This window comes from Manis pentadactyla, chromosome 10 (assembly GCF_030020395.1).
Source record: "Manis pentadactyla isolate mManPen7 chromosome 10, mManPen7.hap1, whole genome shotgun sequence".
Classification (NCBI taxonomy): domain Eukaryota; kingdom Metazoa; phylum Chordata; class Mammalia; order Pholidota; family Manidae; genus Manis; species Manis pentadactyla.
This window is the reverse complement of record NC_080028.1, coordinates 17,498,566-17,504,997: the sequence shown is the minus strand read 5'-3', so window position 1 is coordinate 17,504,997 and position 6,432 is coordinate 17,498,566. Positions and strand designations below refer to the sequence as shown.

General features: G+C 42.2%; 1 protein-coding gene across 1 annotated transcript in view; it reads left to right on the top strand.

Annotated features, from left to right (window-relative positions):
• The first annotated feature begins 4,993 nt into the window (after nucleotides 1–4,993).
• Nucleotides 4,994–6,432, top strand: part of STAB2 (stabilin 2) — a 141,440-nt gene continuing 140,001 nt past the window's right edge. The window contains exon 1 of the mRNA XM_036891231.2: nucleotides 4,994–5,093. The gene's annotated coding sequence lies outside the window, so the exon portion shown is untranslated. The remainder of the gene's footprint in view (nucleotides 5,094–6,432) is intronic.

Genomic DNA, 6,432 nt, shown 5'->3' with positions numbered 1-6,432 from the left:
CAGGATGGAGCCAGAGGGAAGGCCAGAGCCAGGACCAGGTGGGACCCAAAGCCAGCACAATGCCTGGGGCTTGATTGAAAGTGCGATGGCAAGTTACGCAAGAGTTTTAAGCTAGGAACGCTTGATCTGACTTATGTTTAAAAGATCCCTCTGCTATTTGAGAAATAGATTCAGGTGAGGGCAGGTCAGAAGGAGGGAGGTCATGCTGAACGCTCTTCTGCGACTGTGATGATGTGAGCGAGAGATCATGGCAGCCTGATTCCAGGTGACAGGGGTCAGGGGCCAAGAAAAGTGGTCAGATTCATAATAGGATTCTACCTATTGGAGGGAGAATAGGAATTGCGGCTTCAGCAGTGAGGCAAAGAGAAGAAACAAAAGTGACTTGAGCGGTTGGGTGGATCAATGTTCACTACGATCATTAAATACCAAAAATGATGATGTCAATACCAAATAATGAATTAATGAACAATGAAGGCCAATTAGGAATTAGAATGTCACCATGAAATGACATCCTACCCAGAAAGGTGGCCTGGCCTCTGGTTGATGGAATGACTGAAGGGGGAAGGGGAAGACTGGAAAGGGAAGTCAGGAGGAAGCTGGGGAGAAACTTTGCCTACTTTACAGTTTTGCCTGAAGCAGGACCTGCTGACTGGTCTCCACAAAAAGGAAAAACAAAATCACAAAAAAAAAAAAAGAATGTTGGCTGCATGGAAAGATTTCAACTAACAAAGGAAAAGGAAAGGGTCAGGAGCACAGGGATACACGTGTTTGGACACATCCCCGGCTTGGGAAAGCTGACTCCTAAAAAGGCCAGGATCTGATGAGTGTGCAGGAAGCCCTTCTGCCCTGTCAGTTCCTAATAACACCCGGGGGCGTTGATTCACCCTCTCCAAGCATGATGGAGGGGAACCAGGAGGGGTGTTTGGGGCCAGGTGAAGGCATGGACATTTACCCATCTGTTAGTTAAGCCCTTTCGGTGGGCTGGGAGGCACTGCAGAGAGGCAATGCCTGAACCCCCGTGGATGTGCTACCTAGAGACCTAACATTTGAGCCCAAATCCATAGTCTCTTGAGCCCTGGTTCAACCTGGTCTCTGCCTCTGAAGGCTAATGAAATAATTTGAGCAAAATACCACCATGGCAAGAAATCTTAGCTTAACTATATCCCACCACCCTTTCCTCAAAATCTTAGAATATTTCTGTTTCCTTCAAGAAAGTAATTTGCAAGATTGGAGCAATTTTGGATTACTTCAGAGAGAAAATAGTTTACCTCTATTCCTTCAGGATGCACCCAGCATGTCAAGCCAACCACCAAAAAGTCTGAAGGTTTAGGGAATTTTGGAGAGGAAGAGATCCCCTTAGAGTGACAAGCGTGGAAATAAATATTTTACAGTCCTGTAAACATGGAGGAGAGTGGACATCATGTCGTCCTGCCCCCATATTTTATCCCAGAGGCTAAAAGACTTGCTCAAGGTCAGGATGAGAACTCTGAGGCAAAATTAGAGCCAGACTCTTATATGTACAGAACCAAGTTTCTTTTCTGAACCAATATCCATCATATATGAAAGAGTCTGGGACTTTGTGGATGAAAATCACTTTGTTTGTAAGAAATAGAAAAATACTTAACACAGTTGCAAGAATTTGATTTCCCATAATCAAAAAATAATCCAACAGAGTAAGATATGAAAAAACTCACCAAGAAGCAAGGAGATTTTAGGATGGCAGAGCTCAGCGGCATCAAGAACAGAAAGAACTGATTTTGTAGGTGGCTCAGGGAATTTTTGTTTAAATGAAAGTATGTATTAATAAAATTGTTTTGAGGATAGAGATATTTTACTTGAATGATCTAATCTGCTCATCTCTATAGCTGAGAAAATCTTCACTTCCCACGGGATATTCTGTCAGTCACTTGTATCGAGTACTTACATATATCCAGCACTCTTGCAGACACTTGAGATAGATCAGTTAACTAAACAGATGAAAATCCCTGCCCTTAATGAGCATATATTCTAACTGGGGAGACAGACAACAGTGAACATAAGCACATGAACTGTAGAGGATCTTAGTGATACATGTCGAGGAAAAGCAATAAGATCAGGATACAAGGAAGCAGGAGTACCAGGGTTGGAGAGAGGCATGTGGCAATTTTCAATAGTATAGTCTGCAGAGCGCTCATGGGGAGAGTGAGTGGATTTGAACACAGGGCTTGAATAAAATGAAGGAGTTGGCCAAGTGGCTCTTAGGGGGAAGAGCATTCCAGGCCTAGACAAGTCACTAAGATGGAGAGATGACTGGCAGGTGTGTGCTTCACCATGTGCTCCGTAGAGCTGGTGTGGTACCTGTTCCCAGAGCACGGCTCAGTCCTTTTACACAGACTGGGAAGCCCCAACCATCTAATATGTTATGCTATGCCACAGACAAAACCAGTACACCATGCAACAGACCACTGGGAATCAGTGACCCAGCACTCAGTTCTGGGCCATGTATGAATCTCAATCGTATTCTTTGTGTTTGCTCTTCAGGACTTCTGCAGCCATGGCTTTGTCTCAGTGTGAGCACAAATAGCATCCAATCCAGTTCAGCATTTTAATAAGTGAATTAGATGGGCCACAGTGAACCACAGAGGACCCATTCATTTGTCCAGGCATCACATATCAGCATGGTGGCCTGCCATCACAGGCAGAGCATGTGACCACAGTAAGAGTACCTGGCATCTATTACTACTTCATACTAACTTAATGACTGAATAAATCAGTCAACTCCATTATGCCTCCATTTTCACATCTACCAACTCAGGGTATGACACTCTCTCTCTCTGCCCAGTCTGTTTCACAAGGTTGCAATAAAGCTTAAGTGCGATAATTTGGGCAAAACTATGAGAGAAGCTATAATGCCCAATGCAATGTGGCTCATCCACTTCCATGTCTGCAGACCCAGAGCCATGTCTGGCATTCCATGAACAAATGTTGAATGAATGAATGGGTAAGTAAAACGGCAGTGTGATAGCAATAAAGTTTAAAAAAATCACTGTGTTAGATAGATCTGACCTATTGATGTAACACTATCTACACAATCAAAGTCAAGGTGGGTATTTGAGACAGCGACCTATACAAATCAGGCCAAATGAAATATATCATTTAGACTTTCATTTGAAGACTTTTAAGCAGAGGTTATTTCAAGACATGATAGAAAACTATAGACTACTCACAGTGTAACTTGTTAAGTCCATTGATCTAGAAAAACACAAGCTATTTTTACCCAAGGGAGAGAAGGGATAAGAACAAAGAAAAAAAGAATTCAATGTTGTTCAGAAGATCAGCACAAGAGATATTTTTTGAGTAAAGGAGAATGTGAACTCCTTTCTAGTAATTTTATGTTTAAAATAGAAATAGCTGTTGTATTATTGTTTCGATATTGCAATAAGATGTGACGGAGAAAAGAAAGTATTTTGCACTCCAGCCAGGATGTTTCAGGTGCCAAGAATTTTGCCCAATGAGTAGACAAAAATCTCCAGGTGGATCTAACACCAAACTATTTGTATAATAAAACTGGGTTCCACTGAAGATGCTTACTCAGCATGAAATCCACAAGCCAGGGCAGAAAAATCCATCTCTTCCTAGGAGACTGCCTTTAATACTACTTGAAATTGTGAAATGAGGCTTTGAAAGCCAGTTTTGTTAGTTCTTTTTGTTACATGTCAGCCAGAATCTAAATTTTGTCAAGGACCACATTAGGCATAGAGGGGTCTGCAAAGGGGTGGGAGGCATTTCCAAACAGTTCCCACTGATTTCTGCCACTGGAAGTTTTCAAGGACTTAATCATTGTTTCCCCTTTTCTAAATGTTTACTTCCCAAAACACTGTTTTCATTTGGTAAAATTCTAGATGCTATTGGATCTACTGAAACAATTAAAGCAACTTTTTCAATTTTCTAGATTGATACTCAAGGGAGATCAAAACCTAGCTGCTCATCTGTGGCCTTTTTTTTCTTTGGTCTAGAAAAAAATGTTAAGAGAATTAAAATTAAATTATAACCTAAAAATTAATTTTAGATACTAATTGTTAGCCTTTGTTTTTTCCTCCAAAAACAGCAAAAAGAAACTATTGATCCCCACGTAAACAGGTTTGTTTTCCTTTGGAAGCATAAACACTACGTCTGTCAGCCATCTCATAAGCACCAGGAGGACCTTGCTCAAGATTCAAGAACCAAAGCACCTCATGTGAACATCTCAGCATCAACCTCTGGCTCCACATTTCCTGGGTTCAAATCCCTTCTCCACCACTTACTAGCCTGGGCCCTTCGACCAGTTAATCTCCCTTTGCCTCTGTCCCCTCCTCTGCAAAATGGGGATAGTAATAAGAGCATAATACCTATGTCATAGCTTGTGGTGAAGATTAAGTTGAGTTAAAGATTTTTAAAGTGTCTGGCACATGTAAAAGCTATGCGGGAGTTTGTGAGGATGGTGGTGGTGGTAAACGCGAACTCCCCTTTTTGAACACTGCTCAACGCACACATGCTTTATTATTCAAAATGACCAAGGACGAAAATCTCAGTAACCAGCACAATACAGAGAAGGGAGCAGCTAGCCCCAGACTCCTATGGCCACAGGGGATGCACAACAGTGCTCCCCTGGAAATGTCCTACCCCTCTTCTGCCTTTTCCAATGTGGAAAAGTCTCTGCAGATTCCCAGCAGGAAATTAATCCTCATGCCCAAAAAAGACTCTCTTAGTTGCCACTGCAGAAATGCAGATCACAGGGGCACAGGAGGCAAGTGCTAATCAAGGAGGACCCAAGGAGGAGGTAGTGAGAGAGCGTAAGGGCGGCCCTGAGCAGAGGAAGGCTGCTCCAGATCTTAACTGACAGCACATTAGGGGATATTGAAGAGAACAAACTGCCTGTGAAACGCAGCTGGAAAACCTTTACCTCAAACCAACTTTGAATGGTTAGAGGCAGAGATCATAACAATCCGCAAAAAGGAATACGGAGGGCAGTCAAGAAAGGGCCAGCCTCCCGTGTCAGAGACCCCGATCAGCAGAACCCTGGCAGCTCGGGATGGAGGAAATCCACACCCAGCACAGAGCTACACTGGGCTAAGGTACAGATTTGTTACTGCTGTTCATGACATTGGCATATTTTAAAGATGCAATAAAAATGGTTAAGCAAGATTGAGCACGCTCTCTGCACTAGGCACCATTCTCAGCACTCTGCCTTTGGGGGAAGTGGTGGCAGGAGTTTGAAATAACGTGAGGAAGGTCTGTTCAAAGGAGTCAAATGAGCCCAACAGAAATAAAATTAATTAACGAAACTATTTCAACAAGTTCTAAACAAAGTCATGTAAGGTACATGTATTTTGTTTAAAATGCAGCTTATTAATAAAGTGTATGAACAAGTCCTAGACTGTGGGGTCCTCATGGCCACTGGCAGGTTACCTTCTACTCCCTGACAGTTTAAAAATAGACTATTCAACCTGCTCAAGTCTAGGACAGTATTTCCCTAAGAGAGGTCAACAGAACCCCGTATCTGGAAGTTGCTAAAGTTAATCAGCAAAGGCAGAGAGCATCTCTCAATCTAAAACATTTGGAGAATACTGCTTTAAGTGAAGTTGAACAGCTTTTGTTTGATTTTGCAATACCATGCTTTGCTGCAGAACGTCTCAGAACCTTTCCTGGGTGAATGAGCTTGTTTATACACATAAGAAAGGGACACCAGAGGCAGAGTTTTCCAAATTACCTGAGAATTCTTCCCCGGCACCGCCTGCAGCATCTCCCAGAACAATCTAGAAAATAGAAGTATGGGTTCTCTTTATTACTTCACCAAGTCCCAGGTATTTATCCATATCCTACAGAGAGAAAAGAATCAGAAAGAAGTTTCCAACTTCTGTCCCTGGTGTAAAAAAAAAAAGTTAAGGTAACACACCTGCTCTAACAGATAAACCTCAAAATCTCACTGGCTTCATACAATATAGTTCATTTTACCTTGAGCAATCATCCCATGCAAGTGGAATCACCCAGGAAGCTTTGAAAAATCCTCCTTCTGTGCCCCACTCTCAGAAGTTCTGACTTGATTGTTCTGGAGTAGCGCCCCCTGTATATTGGAGGGGTTTTTTCTAAGATCCTCCAGGATTCTTAGCCAGAGATGAAACATACCAAACCAAGGGATTTTAAGAACTTCCACACCTGGTATCTCCTCATTCAGACCTCTGGGTTAGCCTCTGGAGGGCCTATTTGTATTGGAAGTTTTTTAAATTTTTGATCAATACCATGTTTCAAAAATTCAAATAAAGACTTTGCAGAGAGAGGATTAATTAACCAAAACTAGTCTCTTTAACTGCCTAATCTCCCAATTAACTCACTGTTATAAGACATACCCTCAGCTGCCTGTCTCGTTGATAAATCCATCCTTTATCCTTTTTGGTTCTGGGGCTGACACTTTTC